This window comes from Lycorma delicatula, chromosome 1 (genome assembly GCF_047948215.1).
Source record: "Lycorma delicatula isolate Av1 chromosome 1, ASM4794821v1, whole genome shotgun sequence".
Lineage (NCBI taxonomy): Eukaryota > Metazoa > Arthropoda > Insecta > Hemiptera > Fulgoridae > Lycorma > Lycorma delicatula.
The window spans coordinates 360159813-360179084 of record NC_134455.1 but is presented as its reverse complement, the minus strand read 5'-3'; the positions used below and the strand labels follow the sequence as shown (position 1 = coordinate 360179084).

Here is a 19272-nt window from a genome sequence, read left to right as displayed (position 1 = left end):
TGAGATAAGGGAAGAAACAGAAGTCGCACGGAACCAAATCCGGCGAGTATGGCGGATGCGGAATAGGCTCAAACTTCAGCTTGCGGGGAGTCATCAGAGAGTTTGGGCTGTACCTTCTTTCTTTCTTTTTCCTGTTTAGCCTCCGGTAATTACCGTTCAGATAATACTTCAGAGGATGAATGAGGATGATATGTATGAGCGTAAATGAAGTGTAGTCTTATACAATCTCAGTTCGATCATTACTGAGATGTGTGGTTAATTGAAACCCAACCACCAAAGAAGATCGTGGACCGGTATCCACGATCTAGTATTCAAATACGTGTAAAAATAACTGACTTTACTTGGACTTGAACGCTGGAACTCTTAACTTCCAAATCAGCTGATTTAGGTAGACACGTACACCACTAGACCAACCCGGTGGGTTTTGCTCGGTACCTATCGTGCACAGATTTTACGGTAACCCAACGGGTCAATAATATGGCCTAATCGTTCTTTAGATATGCCTAACTAAATAGTGATGCGTTGCTGGGTGATTCACCGGTCACTTTGAAGCAAATCGTCCACTTCCTTTCGATGTTTCTCGTTAGTCACAGAAACTGGTCATCTGCTGTGAGGTGCGTCCTCGATTGTCGCTTTACCAGCTTCACATTCGCAAAATTTCAACGCCTACCTATTCACAGTACTCCTGTCAACAGCTTCACTACCGTAAACCGCTTTTAAACGATGAAAAATAGTCGTAGGATTCACATTTTCTGCTGTTAAAAATTCGATCATTGCGCGCTTTTTTAACCGTGTTGACATATTGGCCGTACTCGACTCCATTTTAGCGGATACTGAAAAAAAAACCGGTAAACGGATATCAACTCATTACTGTAGGTTTGTAGAGGGAGATTTTAGCTATCTGTGCTGCCACGCCCAACTCGATAGTACCTTTTGTCTCCGTGTAGCATGCTAGTGTGCATAATTTATCAGCCGAACCTCGTATAATATTTGTTTCGTAATATTATTTTATAAAGATTTATTAATTCTTTAATTGATGTGTTATTAAACAGCGTGCCATTGTCCGAAACTATTATTTCTAGAAACATGTGATGGGAAAAATAATTAAAAATTTTATTCACTATTTTAATTCTTGTTCCCCTGCTAATAGATACGCTTGGACATACTTGGAAAAACTATCGACTATATTCAAAATTTCCTTTCTTTTAATTATGAAACTGTCATATGAATTATTTGTAGTGTTTTTGCAGCTATAGATGTTAGATTCATTTTTAGGTTTACTTTGCTCGATCTACTTCAATCGATCTAAGTTTAATCTCTCGTACTTCATTATCAAATATACTTGGTATCATTGATAAAATTTTGGGTGTGATTTTTTTTAGTTAGGCCAATAATACTTTATTTTGATTTGTTCGTAAGCTTCCTGGATCATTTGTAGATGATTAGTTTTATCCATATAATAGTTACTTACTATTCGTCTTCGTCGATTACTTCTAAGTGCTTCTTTGTACAATTCAGTAAAACAGTTAAATTGTTTTAAATATTTAACCATAAAAGGTCGAATTTTCAATAAAAATCCCTTTCAAAATAAAAAAAATTGTATTTTACACTTTTTATAAAATTATTTTATAAAATTTTCATCATCATTATTATTAATTTACAAAATCATTTTCAGATATTTCTACAAATAATCTAGTTTTCGTTTTTTAACATTTTGAGGCTTATATTTTACTAAAGACTAAGAATATTTCGTAAATTAACCTGATAATCCCTTCTTTTGCTTTCTTGGAAAATGGTATGCCGCCTGATAGTCATTTTTTATAATTTCTACATCACCACTACAGCTTTCTTTTTCATCTATAATGGCTGTCACTGACTGATTAATTTCGAGAAAATATAAGTTCACTGTTTCTGCTGTTGTTCTGCCCATATTGATCATAGCAAATTTTGGAACTATTATTATTAAAATTTAACCGTATTTTTGACAATAAGTCGGCATTTTGATTGTCTTTTCCCATTTCATACGCTATATCCTAATTATATTCTTCAAACTTTAATCTCCAGCGCAGGAGTTTTGAATTAGATCTTTTTATCGAAAATAGTCGTTGCAGTGGTTTATGATCGGTAAAACATTATTTCACTAACACTGAGAGTCCGTCTTGCATAGGTTGTTGGAAGATCGGTAATGTTTTTATTATGGCTAAGAGTCACGTCTATCGCAAATTAAAAACGGTTATATTAAACACTTACGAAATCTAGAGTAGTAGTACATTTGATCAGATGTCTTTGCAGCTTTCAAAACAGTTAACGCACTCTGGATTGTCTATCTCAACTTTTACGCCTTTTAAAAACATTTTTCTAAAGATTTCGTAATACTAGTAAACTTTTTAATGAATTTCCTATAGTAGTCCAGAAGATCTAAAAATCATTTTATTTCCTCAGTCGATTTTGGAATAGGGTATTTTCTGATGGCTTTCACTCTCTTAGGTAAGGTTTAACGTCATCAGCTGTTACTAAATGAGCTAAATATGCTAACACTTCCTAAAGAATTTGTCTTATCTAATTGTATTTTAACATTTTTCTGAAAAATCTGTCAAATACTAGTTTAACTATCTGTTTATGTTCCTATAGATTGATGGATATGACTGTATTATCTAAATGTATAAGATTTATTTCATCTTGAATTCTCTTCAAAATAATACTAATGACTGGAATGTTGCAGGGCTTCTTTAAAGTTGATAAATCGAAACTAATGCTTACCGGAATCGAGCTGTGTTTTTTTTTTTTGGTTTAACCCAAATTCGCGAATTCCACTGGAAGTAGGAGGGACGTTTGATCTTTTGAGTTTGATTGTTGAACTCTGTTTTATAAATTTCAGGGTATCTATATCCAGGTATTTCATCTGTAGTTCCATTAATAAGTATTATTTGACTTATTGATTGGCTAATTTTTTGATAAATTTTACCTGCGAGTATCACATTTAGACATGTAAAATTTGAATATTTACTTTGTTTACAAAATTTTTATAATACGACAATCAGAATGCTTTACTTTAAATTTCTACGTCAACCAAAAACATTACTATGAAAAAAAAAAGTGTTAGTGTTAATTATTTGACAAATAGCGTGACATTGTTTAACTTTAAAAAAAGACAGCGGAATTTTCGAGCCTGATAAATTGATACGATAGGAAAGCTTCACCATTTACTGTTTTTAATTTCAATGTTATTATCTGTCTAGACCTGCCTATACCTATTCATTGTAACTCGTTAGCAGATGTTCCTTCAGCTTTTTCTTGAACTTCATCATTTCATTACTAAGTAGTATACATAGTCCGTCCAACAAGAAAGGAGACTGTTTTTATATTTGCGTAACTACTAATGCGATCTGTGAACGGATACATGAATTAACTAGCGTGGTATTCAGACTACCTCCCGTTTTAAATTCAACAGCGCTGGAATCACAGACTGCTCGTAAACCAAAACTTTAACAGTATGTTTTGAACTAGTGAAAGGAGCAATGAAGCAAAGTGCAAATATTAAGTTTTGTTTTAAATTGGGTAAAAGTGCCATAGACACTTTTAAAATGATACTGTTTACGGTAGTGAAGAAATGAGTCGTAAAAACGTTTTTAAGTGGTATGCAAGGTTTCGTGATGATAGAGAGAGCATTGAAGATGATTCACGTCCAGGAGCATCATCGACAGTTCGAGTAGAAGAAAATGTTCAAAAAATGGCTAAAATTCTTCCAAATGATGAATGATGAGGTTAATTGAAGAGATCACTGGAATTCATAAAACAACTGTACATCGCATTCTAACTGAAAATTTAGACAAAAAGAAGATCTGTTGTCGCTTTGTGCCCCACTCATTCACTGACGATAAAAAAAATTGCAGAGCGGATCATTGCAGAGACGTGAAAAGATCGGCCGCTAGGGACCTAGATTTCATGTTTTACATCGTAACAGGTGATGAAACATGGTGTTTTCAGTATTTCGAGTATTTTCATCGCTTCGACATGATTTCAGATATCCAGAGGGCTACGGCCATGATATTGCAGGCAATTTCAAAGGTTGAGTATCAGAATTGTTTCGAACTATTTTTCCAACGCTTTCAGTGGTGTATTGACTCACAAGGAGCCTATTTTAAATAAAAATCATATAAAATAAAAATATACAACGTCTTATATTTTATTTCACATGACTCACTTTCCTGTGGGACGGACTGTGTATATAGGAATTTATTTATTTATCTTTATGTAGGTATTTATTTATCTATTAGTTTATTATTATTATTATTAATTAGCTTATTTTAGTTCTAATGGAACTAATAGTGAAAAAATAATTTTATTCGCAAATTTTTTCATTATCCTAATAGCAAGTCAAATTCTTTATGAAAATCAAATAGTATTCTGTTCTTACCTAATGAAGGGTATTTTAAAACAAATCCTTTAGTGACGCTATCTGCCGTCCCAACTTTGAAAGGTTCATTTGTAAAATTTTCCTTAATTTATCCTATATAACCTTCCTAACAAACGAATTCATAATATCAGTGTCAACACTTTTTTAAAATTACGTGAAAAAAATAAATAATATTCGATTTTTCTTAATTTTCAAATTCATAATCGAAAGATTTTTCCTATATATGTTACATTGTTAATATTTCCTTTCAGTTTACATATTGAAGAATTTGTTTACAGTCTTAAATTACATATGGAAAATTTTGTAAATTTTGAGAGTATAATTTTCGAATTATGAGACATTACTTTTTTGTTCATAAAGGAAATTTCAGGGGAATATATTTTTTTCTCGAGATCAAATTCACATTTCACCATTTAAACTAATATTTCAGATTTCCTTTCGATATATTCCCTGAATTCCTGGTTGAAGTAGTCTTAACACTGTTGTGTTTAAGATAGCAGTGGCATTCATCTTCTTACAATAATCGGTTGAATAATGTTGAACTTTTATCGATCCTACCCATAGGTTATAAATTGGGGACTTTTAAAAGGGATTCGGATTTCTGTACGAAATATTTCTAGATACTAAATGGTTATGACTTTGATTAAAGAAAATTTTGTGATTAATTTGAAATCCCCGGGGTCTTTGACTGAAAATGTTTTGAATTTTAGCAAAAACCTTTTTTTATCCACTACTCTAATTATTTTACCAATTTTCAATTTAAAATCATTTACATGTTAAGAGTATCACCGAGGGTAGTAGGACATTTGGTTTTCATAAGTTAACCTAATTATTAAATAACTTTTAAAGATAAATTTTGAATATATTCGCAAATATATTAGTTTTTATAGGTAACTTATGTTTCTATTTTTAAACAACAAATATTTTTATTCTTTCATAAAAGGGAAATGACGTTTCACTTACTCCTTGTTTTAATTCGGTTAATTCCAAATTTAACTCATAACAATCAAATAGCGTGACATTGTTTAACTTTAACAAAAGACAGCGGAATTTTCGAACCAGATAAATTGATACGATAGGAAAGCTTCACCATTTACTGTTTTTAATTGCAATGTTTATTATCTGTCTAGACGTGATTTTAACAAGATGTCTTAGTTAATGGTGTATTTGATAACTGGCTAAGCATAAGTATTTTCTTTTCTTTTGTTACACTTTGTTAACTAAATTCTGTATGATGTGGTCGCAGGAATAGACCGGCGACTTGACACGAGATGTAAGTAACTCCTGAAATTGGCATTCCATTCTCAAGTTAACAAATATCTATGGTTTTTACGTTAAGGAAAATGACGAGTAAGTGGAATGAAAAGACAGTAACAATTTTGTAAAGCAGAAATAAAAATAAATGAAAATAAAAAGAAATAATGTTACAATACTTTTCTTCGTACTTATTATATTAAATGTTCCAAGATTATCTTTTCGTTTAAAGTTCATGTATATTAAATTGGTTTGGCACCACACAAGTATTTTATTAACAAAACAAAAGTTTTACCTACTAAGTTCACAACTAGTTCACAACTTTATTAGTTAACATACAACTTTACTACAACAATTAACAATTACAATTAGAATAACAATTAACAATTACAATACTTTTCTTTTTCCTGTTTAGCCTCCGGTAACTACCGTTTTTAGATAATACTTCAGAGGATGAATGAGGATGATATGTATGAGTGTAAATGAAGTGTGGTCTTGTACATTCTCAGTTCGACCAATCCTGAGATGTGTGGTTAATTGAAACCCAACCACCAAAGAACACCGGTATCCACGATCTAGCATTCAAATCCATGTAAAAATAACTGGCTTTACTAGGACTTGAACGCTGGAACTCTCGGCTTCCAAATCAGCTGATTTGGGAAGACGCGTTCACCACTAGACCAACCCGGTGGGTTAACAATTACAATACTACAATTAGTTAACACAACTTTACTAGTTAAGCTCACAACTTTATTGAACATATATACAATGGTCGAATTAATTACTCCAGGTTTCATCAGGTGATCGTTGATGATTTATACCAAAGAAAATTGTACATCCTAGTTTTCCAAAGTGCCCTACCAACTGCGTCAATTGTTTAAAGAATTGTAGACGATGTAAAAAAAAACAAAATTATTTCAAAATTACATATTAATAAGTACTTGTTTTGTACATAGTCAAGAGTTTTATTTTTATTTTTTTTTAACCTTCGGGAACACCGTTAGGTATTGCTTCAGAGGATGAAATGAATGACAAGTAGCGTTTGAAAATTCCATGCCTGACCGGGATTCAAACCCGGGACCTCCAGATGTAAGGCCAAGACGCTACCACTCGCGCCCATAGTGAATAGATGAAATCTATTAGCCCATAGAAAAGATGAATAACAAAGGAAAACTAACTATTCATCTTTTCTAAAAAAAAAATCTTACTGCTTACGTAATGAATATTCTGTACTACATTAAAAGTCTTATAATATTATTTTATAATTATGATTTATTATTATATATTTTATAAAATGTCAACATAATAATTAAATATATTATAACAAAATATTATAAAATAATATAGAATACTAGCATCCCCGTCGCGGCTTCGCCCACACTATGAAGTTACTTGTTACCTGACCACGACTGGAAACGTCGAGGTCAGGACACTCTTCGCTCGCCCTTCCCGTCTAACCTGGAGCTCTACCTCCCCCCGTACCACTCTGTCATCATTAAACTCATGCTTATAAAAATAATAATGATAAAAAAAAAAATTCAAGTCTGTTCAATTTATAAAAACTCTCACTGCATTGTAATATCTTCAAAGCAACAGTTTGATCAGTACAGAACCCACTAATTGGTTTTTAGATTTCCAGTCGCGGTTTCGTTCACGAAATATATAATCAGAATTATAGATATAAATTAACATCACAATGTTACCAAATCTCATACGATTGAATCAAGAGCGGTAGCATAAAACGGCAAAATCTAAAAAAAAATCTTTTTTTTACCCCTTAAAATAAAAAAAAAATAAAACTGTTTTTAGATATTTATCTGAAGAGTATTTGCAATCCAAATCGAGTTTAGTATAGTCGAAATGGAGAAAATATAATAATAATAATAATTTTATTCTCATCTTTTGCAAAGTATATATATATTTCTTACAAAATTACGTGGAAACTTAGTAACAGTTCTTGCAAACTTAAAATCAAATAATCACACTTATATAGACAAAAATAAAGTATATGCAACATGTATAATAATATACATAGTATTGTTATAATAATAATGAAAGAAAATTACGTAAGATAGTTTTGATATATTACAATATTCAAATCGTAAAAGAATGAGAACTAGCTACTCCCGAGGAAATCCTTTATGGGAGTTACAATTTATAATCTAATAATTGTGATAATTGGAATTATTAAATAATCGAATTGTTTACGCTGGATGCTATTATATTAATATGCAACTTTTCAAAACAGAGGAAAAAAAAAGAAATAATAGTGGTGTAAAATGATTCATGCTATTCGACATGATGATTTTGACTTCTGAATAGCTATTTTGTTACTTTATTCATTTTAATGTACTTGACTTTATAACCCGCAGGGATAGTCTACTGGTTAAACTCGTCATCGCAAAATCGGCTTATTTTCGAAGTCGAGAGTTCTAAGGTTCGAGTCCTTATAAAGGCAAATTTGAATACTAAACTTTGGATACTGATATTCTTTGGTGGTTATCTTTTTTTTTTTAAACCCTACTTCCAGGTCAGCCCTCCTGGTCGGATCTTTTATGTGCCTGCCTCTAATCCTCAACAAACGGTAACCGGGCCCGACTATCGTTCCCGGGCCGTCTGCCAGAGACCGGAACATAGACATAGGCAGTCATAGACATTGCCTGCCTCAAACCGCAGAAAGGAGAGACCAGGTCTGGCTATGCCGTCCCCAGCCCCACCCCCCCGCGGCCAGGATTCGGTCTTAACTTATTCCCATCCTGTAAGCCCATGGAGTCCCCACCCGATCATTGGACACACATTGGCGTGCGACCCCTCACGGGGGGGGGGGGCTGTCCATCCCCCATCGTCCAATATCCCCGTCGTCTCCCCTCAGCCTCCTTGACAGTCAGGACTTCAACCACGAAGACTTCGAACTTACACCAGTATGTTCAAGTCTTTGGTGGTTGTGTTCAAATAACTACACGTCTCAGGAGTGGTCGACCTGAGTCTTTTTCAGAATACATGTTTACCGGTTTCTTTAACTTAAATTGTAGCTGCGTCAGTCCTAGCAAGCCGGTAGTGCTAATTTCATTTGCCTAAACACACACACAAAACATCCAGACACGGCAAAGTTCATCGTTGTTCATAGTTAGTAGTGTAGCAATAAATAAAGCAAAAATTAACTTATTTATGTTATACTTATGTAAGTATTTTATATATTAAAACTTATTTAACTTCAGTTATTCAAATCTTTAACTGTTTCTACTGCAATAACTGGCTGACTTTCTGATTTCCTCATCATGATTTTGCTATTCCGAATTCATAAATATTTAAAACCTTTGTTGCTTTTTGCTGTTCTCGCCAGAGCTAGGCACTTTCATTGTTTCCAGAGACAAGCTTTCATTTATATATATATATATATATATATATATAAGGATAGCAGATGGAAAATTTAATTGACGCGTCGAAAAGTTTTGTTTAAGTCTTCTTCTTCGCAGTAGTTCCTCTCCAGCTATTCTTCTTTTAAATTTTATCAGTATTACCGGAGATTTATCACCTTGGCAATCAGTAAAACGATAACAGTTATCGATTGTTTGATTCGTGATGTTACCTCCTAGAGCATTTTCAATCATTTTAGCTAACTACATAGTTAGCTAGTTAGCTCTGAGATATTGTTGTAACTAGGAAACAGCGCAATGTAAGTCTTCTTTTTCTTTCTTAATATCATTAATTTTTTCTACAATGAGCTTCGATCTTCTGAAGATAAATGGATAATTGTTGTTTTTCTTGAATATTAATTTTCTCAAGGACATCTTCAAAATTTTTACAACAAAGTTATACAGATCTTCCTACATCTTGCTTCATTCTTCTCTTATCTTCTCTTATTTCATTGAGTAGATGGATCTCTTGTGTTAGCGAGATTTCTCCCTTTGATATATTCGTTTCCAGAGACAAGTTTTTCCTTCTTTTTTCTGCACGGTTCGCATCTATTTTTATGCGATTTTAATAGTTTCACATCCATTTATTTTTAATTTTTCATGAAGGAATTGACTTCATTTATTTTCAAGTTCCCGCAGACACTGTGAAATCGAAGTAGTAGTCACAATTAATTGCTTCTGGATTCTTTCCACTTCTGAGCGATTTGCACGAATTTTTGCAATTAAAAGTTCAAGTATACAATTAATAATTCACCAAACATGTAGGTTACACAATACACAATATAAATAGAGAATTAAATTTAGAGCAGGTTTATACGGATTAAAATTATCACCAAAAGATAACACGAAGCATAAACACAACTGTTCGCCTCCACTGATATTCATCGACTGATTTGCAATCATTGTTCGAATTTTTTACCTTTCTTCATATTTTTCACAAATCGAATTAAAAAAATCTAGAAACCGATTTTTAGATATTCACACAAAAGATCAAGGTAATATTTTCATTTGTTACCGAGAGAATTAAAAAAAAAAAATTCATTGATACTAGATTTTAACCCTTTTTAAGTTGGAATTTCAAAAAATCCTTTCTTAGTATGCAGTTACACCAAAAGAAGAACTTATATACAAGTTTTCATCAATTTATCTTCAATACTTTTTGCTAGGCATCATTCAATCAGGAAGAGTTCTGTTATATACGTAAATTATTTGCTATATACTTATAGACTATATTTTAATTAATATATGATATATATATATATATATATGTGTGTGTGTGTGTGTGTGTGTGTGGAGAGAGAGAGAGACTTGTGTGTTAATCAAAAAGATCGTAGGAGATCTAATATGAGGTATAAGCATTTCGAAATTGGCATAAATTCTCAGTGCAACAAATATCCATTTCTCGTCATATAATAAAAACGGAGAGTGAAGTGGTTTCCAGTTGGTTTCTTCACTGATTCTAACCTATTTTTACACAATATGTAACAATATAGTTGATAAGCTCCAAGCTTACCGAAATGAAGAAAGTGTTTAGATCTACAATTGACTTAGTGAATTCAATTATCACAGGGACAGGAATAGATAAAAATGATTTCCTTGCAACTCTTCCTTCATAAAAAAACAAAAAAAAAAATCGCTTGGGTGCAGGTCAGAAACTTTCGTGGGTGATCCGTAACTCAAAATTGAGATCTTGAATGAAAATGATTGCTTTGTTAATCTATGAGGCAGAGTGTTTTCCTGAAGCAAAATTTCATCTTTTGAAAATTTACTACATTTTTTGGATTTTTATGAATTATCTTTGCTGGTTTCACTTTTTCTGAATTAAGAAAATCACTGTTCGCATTCTTCCATGGTGTAATAGTACGAAGTAGAACTCTTTTTAAATTGATTTTTTAGCAGAAATACAAACAAATAATAATGAAACAATACTTCCATATAAAGAAACGTATGATATAAGGTAATTATTTATACAACAGTTAGTTTGCCAGACGTGTGGCTGAGATCGAATTGAAAACATTCTTTTAGCTTTTTAAATTTCCTATCCACCATTGCTCAAATTAATAGGGGCTATAACTATATATATATATATATATATATATACATTATATAAATTACGTATTAATAAGTACCATCTGCGATAAAAAAGGCTTACAGTTACGTTTACGTAATGAATATTCTACACTACAACTTATATATTTATATTATTTTTTATATAAAAATGTATGCATGTATGTGAATTGAATGTTAATCAAAAGATTATAGGTAATCTGATATAAGATATAAGTTTACCATATTGGATTAACCATTCTTACTTTAATAAACGTCCAATGCCCGTCATATTAAAAGACGTGAAGTGTGAAGGGGTCTTCCGATATACATCTCTCTCTCTCACTCTCTCACTCTCTCTCTCTCTCTCTCTCTCTCTCTCTCTCTCTGTGTGTGTGTGTGTGTGTGTGTGTGTGTAGTCAATTTTATATACAGAGTGTATCATGAAGTACTCTCGAAACTTTCATACTTTCATAACCTATGCTACTCATGAAAATGTTGGAAAAATTTCATATAAACATATATCCTAAAATGCTTAGTTGCTGAGTTATGGTTATAAAAAATTTCACCTACCCCGGTGAAATGAGATCGTACTGAAATTTTTAAGACGTTAATTAAGAAGCAGAATTAGTAATTTCTTATGGTGTTTGACCCGAAAAATCGAATAAAATAGATCCCAGAACCGCATCTACGGTACTTTTTGAGAAATCTGAGGTAAAAACCAGAATACTAGATCGTGGATACCGGTGTTCTTTGGTGGTTGGGCTTCAATTAACCACACATCTCAGGAATGGTTGAACTGAAACTACAAAACTACACTTCATTTACACTCATACATATCATCCTCATTCATCTTCTGAAGTATTATCTGAACGGTAATTACTAGAGGCTAAACAGGAAAAATAATGAAAGGGGTAAAAATCAATAAATAAGGGGTAAAAAAATAAATTTTTTTTACTCCTTACTTATAGGAGGTAAAATACCCCTTATAAATAAGGGGTACCCTGTCTGACGTACTATAAATATTTTAATACATAAAAAAACACATAAAACTTTTAAAAAAACTTTAAAAAATTTAATTCTGAACAAAATTTTGTAAGATAAATTGAATGAAACAAAAGTTAGAAAAACTCTATTTTTTTTTTAGAAATAGTACACTAAATCAAGGTGCATTATACATACCAGTTTATAATAAATGCTCAAAAATGAGCGCGCCATTTTCAACATATTTCTTGGCACGCTTCTGCACTGCTTTTGTTGCTCTTCTTAGTTTTTCAGAGCTGTCCTTAATTTTCTCAGCCGCAGCCACAATGCGGACAATTAATTCCTCACCTGAATGTATTTTTGTTTTGTATACAATGTTTTCATCCATCCCAGATGCAAAAATCTAAAGGTGTTAGATCAGTCAATATTGATGACCAAGAATGGGGACCTCCACGACCGATCCATTTCTCAGGAGAATAATGACTGAATGAGTGGAAATGACACAAGAAAATGTGGAGGGGGCCATTACACTGGTAGTATACTCTGTATCTCAGCGCTAGAGGGACATTTTCAAGCAGCTGCGGCAATTTTTCATGAATAAAGTACTAGTTAACCTCAGAATTTAAGCGATCAGGTAATATGAACAGTCCAAACAACTGACTACGTAGAAGGCTGCTCCATACATTCATGCTAAATCGGTATTGAAAATTGTCTTCCACCGTTTCATGAGGATTTACTTCTGCCCATGTTTGCTCATTACGTAAGTTGTTGACGCCATCTCGAGTGAAAATTGTCTCGTCGGTAAACAAAATATACTTTTAGAGTTGTCGATTTGTATTCCACCAGTTGCAGAGATCTCGTTTCTTTTTCCTGTTTAGCCTCCGGTAACTACCGTTTAGATAATACTTCAGAGGATGAATGAGGATGATATGTATGAGTGTAAATGAAGTGTAGTCTTGTACATTCTCAGTTCGACCAATCCTGAGATGCGTGGTTAATTGAAACCCAACCACCAAAGAACACCGGTTGCAGAGATCTAAGCGAAGCTGACTATCTCCTGGTTGAGGATGTTGAACTGGCTGTTTATGATAAGGATAAAACTCGTTTTGTTTAAGTGTCCTCCAAACCAACGAATGCAAAACTCCGATCCGTTTAGAAAGAGGTCATGTACTGACGCCTGGACCACGCTGAACTGCATCGATAATAAATTTCATCAATAACAGCGATGTGTTGGACAGATCATTCATAGCTGGTATCACTAGGTAGTGAACCTGTTTCCTGAAGATTGCGAAAAGTCGCGGTAATTGTTTTATGATTCGGAAAAAATGTTTCATTTTCTAATGCAGTAGCTGTAGCATTACCATTACACACACCCAAAATGAATATTATATCAGCGTATTCCTCTGTTGTAAATAAGTACAGCATTACTTCAATGACAAACCGATCATAATCAAACTAAAATTCACAGAAAACCTTCGCTAACGATAGTTGACAGTACCCGATATACTTAATTTACCTTACAGAACGATTTAAACATTAACACAGTATTGCGCATGGTTGATCAGCTGTTGTTACTTTATTGTCAACTTTGAAATAATAATTTTTCAAGTAATTTATTGTGTTTCTGTTATTAATAAAAAATTATTATCCAAGTAATCTTCATTTATATATTTTTATTTTACAATTGTGTAATTTCCAGTAGTTTAAATTTTTTTTATAGAAATGTTTAACAGTAAATTTTGTTTTTATAGAGTTTTCCCAACATCAGAACAGGAATTTGTTTTTTTTTTTACATTAAATAAATACTTTTACGACAAATGTAGTAATGTACTGTATCTAAATACAATTCGAATTTTTCTAACTTTTGTTTCATTCAACGTATCATAAAACATTTTGTTCAAAATTAGATTTTCTGTAAGTTTTGTTTAAGTTTTATGTGTTTTTTTACTTAACAAAATTACATTACGTCAAACATTAAAGATAGGGGGCTTTACCCCAGTTTATTGGTTTTCACCCCAGATTTATCAAAAACTACTTCAGATACGGTTCTAGAATCTATTTTATTTGATTTTTCATGTCACATATGAAACCACTAATTCTGCTCCTTAATTAACGTCTTAAAAATTTCAGTACGACCTTATTTCACCGGGGTAGCTGAAATTCGAGCAAAATATTTAAATAACTGTAATTCGCCAGCTAATCGTGTTAAAATATATATTACTTATATGAACTTTTTCCGTTACTTTCACGAGTAGAATATATTTTGAAAGCCCCAGTTGAACTTTCTGATATACTCTGTATATTATTGTAAAAATAAATGGCAATTTAAAGTATAGATATTAATTGTTTATATAAGTTATAAAAAAGATGGTACACCGATTTATAATACGAAAGGCAAAGTCGATAGGTGGGTGGAAATATATTGAACAGTTATACGGAAAAAACAAATTAGAAAATGGTGTTATAGAGGAAGAAAAGGAAGTCGAAGAGGATGAAAGGGGAGAAACAATACTGAGATCTGAATTTAAGAGAGCATTAAAAGATTTGAATGGCAGAAAGGCTCCTGGAATAGACGGAATACCTGTAGAATTACTGCGCAGTGCAGGTGAGGAAGAGATTGATAGATTATACAAACTGGTATGTAATATTACGAAAAAGGGGAAGTTCCGTCAGACTTCAAGAATAGTGTTATAATCATGATATAAAAGAAAGCAGGAGCAGATAAATGTGAAGAATACAGAACAATTAGCTTAACTAGCCATGCATCAAAAATCTTAACTAGAATTCTGTACAGAAGAATTGAGAGGAGAGTGGAAGAAGTGTTGGGAGAAGACCAATTTGGTTTCAGGAAACTTATAGGGGCAAGGAAAACAATTTTAGGAATCAGATTAATAGTAGAAGGAAGATAAAAGAAAAACAAACCAACATACTTGGCATTTATAGACCTAGAAAAGGCATTCGGTAACGTAGACTGGAATAAAATGTTCAGCATTTAAAAAAAATTACGGTTCAAATACAGAGATAGAAGAATGATTGTTAGCATTTACAGGAACCAAACAGCAACAGTAATAATTGAAGAACATAAGAAAGAAGTCATAATAAGAAAGGAAGTCCGACTAGGATGTTCCCTATCACCGTTACTTTTTAATCTTTACATAGAACTAGCAGTTAATGATGTTAAAGAACAATTTAGATCCGGAGATACAAGGTGAAAAGTTAAAGATGCTATGATTTGCTGATGAAATAGTAATTCTAGCTGAGACTAAAGAGGATTTTGAATGAACAAGACCGGCATGGATGATGTCCTGCGCAAGAACTACCGCATAAAAATAAACAAAAACAAAAGTAATGAAATGTAATAGAAATAACGAAGATGGACCACTGAATGTGATAATAGAAAGACAAAAGGTTATGAATGTAGAAGAATTTTGTTATTTGGGAAGAAGAATTATTAAAGATGGACGAAGCAGGAGCGATATAAAATGCCGAATAGCACAGGCGAAACCAGCCTTCAATCAGATATATAATTTGTTTGCATCAAAAATTAATTTAAACGTCAGGAAAAGATTTTTGAAAGTATATGTTTGGAGCGTCGCTTTATATGAAAGTGAAACTTGGGCGATCGGAATACCTGAGAAGAAAAGATTAGAAGCTTTTGAAGTGTGGTGCTACAGGATAATGTTAAAAATCAGACGGGTGGATAAAGTGACAAATGAAGAGGTGTTGCGGCAAATCGATGAAGAAAGAAGCATTTGAAAAATTTAGTTAAAAGAAGAGACGACTTATAGACCACATATTAAGACATCCTGGAATAGTTGCTTTAATATTGAAGGAAAAAATGGTGTAGGCAGGCAACGTTTTGAATATGTAAAACAAATTGTTAGGGATGTAGGATGTAGGGGGTATGCCGAAATGAAACGACTACCAGTAGATAGGAAATCTTGGAGAGCTGGATCAAACCAGTCAAATGACTGAAGACAAAAAAAAATGTTAAAAAGAAAATTTGAGAGTTTACCTTATAAAATACTACAAGTACATTTTAATTTTTGTTGAAGTGTTGTTCTACGATAAGATTTACTGTTTGAATTAAGATTTAAAATTTGAATTAAAATTTTAATATTGAATAAAATATCAAAGAAGCACAGGATACATTATATTTTATTATTAATACGACTATTTATATTTAATTAAAATAAAATAATAAAAAAAATTCTTTTGATCTAGAATACAATACACACGCATTTAACGAAAATATGATAATTTATAACATTTTTAAAGAAAAGAAATTTCACATACTTGCTGGTAATTGAACATAAGACCATCTGATCTAACTGTCAATTTGCTTATCACTAAACGGAGTTAAATTTCATTCATAATTTAACAAAAATTTAATCAAATGTGATAAAAATGGGATTAATAATCATAATTAGTAACCGTAATTGGTTTGAAATTACTACACATTTATAAATTTTAATTAATTTTTAATTGCATTAATTACGTCAATTTGTTAATGGCTTAAGATTTGTAAATAATATTTAACCTACTTTTTTCTTGTGATATTTTAATTATTTATAATTGTTATTAATTTGTTCAACATCGACTTTTTTAATAAATAATTATGAAATTTTGTGAGTAATTAAACAGGTTTAATAAAAAACCAAGTTAACCCTTGTTAACTTCTTTATAAAATGATGTTATTTGAAAAAAATAAAAAAAATTACTAATTGGTCGAAAAATTATTCTAGTAGGTAAAACATACCAAGGCCAAAAATAGAGATTACTACTTTTACTATTGTTTTACAGTTAAATAAAATAAATTATTAAGGTGCGATTAATAATGTTTCAAAATTCTTACCTTTGTAAGATAATTTATGTATATATGAATGGTATTAAGTAGTCTCACTAAACTGACATCACTCTCAAAAGATTGATTAAACTGAAAAAGGAATACAAAAGTAACTTAGGTTATTTTTTATCTCGTGTTATCAAATATTCTTATCACGTATCGTAAATAACATGTCACAACATATCATTTTAATTATTATTAATGTTATACCTTTATTTTTATTAAGATAATAATTGCGAATTGTTGCAAGTACGAATATTTTCAATTAATTTTGCTCCTCCAAATCTGTATTTCGAATATCGGATTCATTCTACCATATCGTAGTTTTGAAAAGTTTTCTCTTTAGAAGTTTATCAGAACTTACAAAACAAGAGATTTACTTTTTTTAAACTGGAACAAATTCAATTTTTTTACAGATATTTAAAGAAAAAAGAGAAGGAGGTTCTCAATTCACCCGTTTATTTTAGTCTTCATTACATATATGATATATATATATATATATATATATATATATATATATATGTTCATCTTTTAATTATTACTAAATAGATCGATTTCGATGACTTATTATTTTATAAAGGAAATTCCTTTGGTAGTCAGTCTTTCGCTTCTTTCAAATAATTATACGTAATTTAAATAAAAGACTAGAAGTATTTTAGTCTGCATTTAATAATAACTTTTTTATATATATTTATTATCACTGGAGTGTTATAGCTACCTTACATAAAGTTTAACGATTTTTGATATTAAGACTAGTTTCATATAATATTTGAAGACCGGGAATCGAACCTGGGACCTCCACACGAAATGCTAAGCGCTACCTACTCAGCCGCGGAGGTCGGCTCAAGAATTTCGTTAGAAAATTTGTGTTAACTCTTTTATGTAAAATTTAGATTTGTAAAAGAGAACTCTTAAATTTATGTTTTATTTATAATACATGTATAAAGTTAAGATCAGATATAATAGTTGACATGTTACCGCGTTGTAAACAGAGTAAGCTCATTAATTTACAATGATCGGTAGGTCTTTTTCTCTAAATTCCTTTTCATTTTACAAGACAGTTTTCTCATTTTTGCGTGTCTTTAGAACGGGTTTTTCATAAAGGTAATATTATTGTACGACCATGTATTGATTAATAAAAAAAAAATCTGACAACAAAATTGTAATACTTTCTTGACATTTTAATATAGTGGAAAAATAATTACGTGAGTAAAGTTACCTAAGAATTTTTTTTGGGGTGAGGGTAATTTATGAAGAATTTTTTTTGTAAATCTAACATTATTAGGGTAAATAGATAAAAAAATGTTTTAAAAATTCAAAAAATCAAAATTTGTTTTATTCTTATTTTTGTAATGTTCTTTTACGTTTAGTATTTTAAATGAAAAAAACTAAAAATGTTCCACTAAACAATGTAAAAAAACTAATAAAGTTTCCTCAGATTTTTTTCGGTTGGTGAGGGGTGATTTGTGATGAAATTTTATTTTAATACTAGCTGACCCGGCAATGCTTCGCCATTGCTAAATTTGATTATATAGATCGATTAAATAAACAGAAATGAAAGTTTGATAAAACAAAAAAAAACTGAACATTATGGAACTTCACAAAATTTAACAATTCCCTTTTCCCTTCTTCTCTTCTTCACTTTTCCCTTTCTCCCTATTCCCTTTTTTTCATTTTCGCAAAAATATTTCTTTTCACGTAACTAATATATTGCGCCAAATCGGACCATTAATAAATTTTTTCGAAATATCTCAAACTCAACGCCATCTAGCGAGTCCATTTTCTGTAGAGGTATTTCTTTCCATGTAAGTAACAAATATTCTGAATATGAGCCCAATCGGATCATTAATAACAATTTTCGAAATACCTCAATCCCAGCGCCACTTATCGGTTACAAACTAATTCAGAAACCGCGAATGTGCGCACAACAACTTACCAAACTTCCATCACAATCGGATGAATGGTATAGAAACGCAAACGGGACAAACAAACATTTATTTTTATATATTGTGTATATACTCCTACTTGCAAACCCGACAATGCTTCAATACTGCTAGATTTGAGTATATATATATAGATTAAATCTAAAATTGTATAACTTATACTTTTAAAAAAATTACGGCTCAAATATAGAGAAGGCAGCCTGGAATAATCGCTTTAATATTAGAGGGCCAGGTAGAAGAAAAAATTGTGCACGCAGGCAACGTTCGGAATATGTAAAACAAATTGTAGGGATGTAGGATGTAGGGAGTATACCGAAGTGAAAAGACTAGCATTAGATAGGGAAAGCTGCATCAAACCAGTCAAAT

The 19272-nt window shown here is 31.5% G+C and overlaps 1 protein-coding gene across 1 annotated transcript in view; it reads right to left on the bottom strand.

Moving 5' to 3' along the window:
• LOC142317925 (nose resistant to fluoxetine protein 6-like) overlaps positions 1–17054 on the bottom strand; it is a 65772-nt gene extending 48718 nt beyond the window's left edge. Inside the window, exon 1 of the mRNA XM_075354463.1 lies at positions 16973–17054. The gene's annotated coding sequence lies outside the window, so the exon portion shown is untranslated. The remainder of the gene's footprint in view (positions 1–16972) is intronic.
• Positions 17055–19272: the final 2218 nt, after the last annotated feature.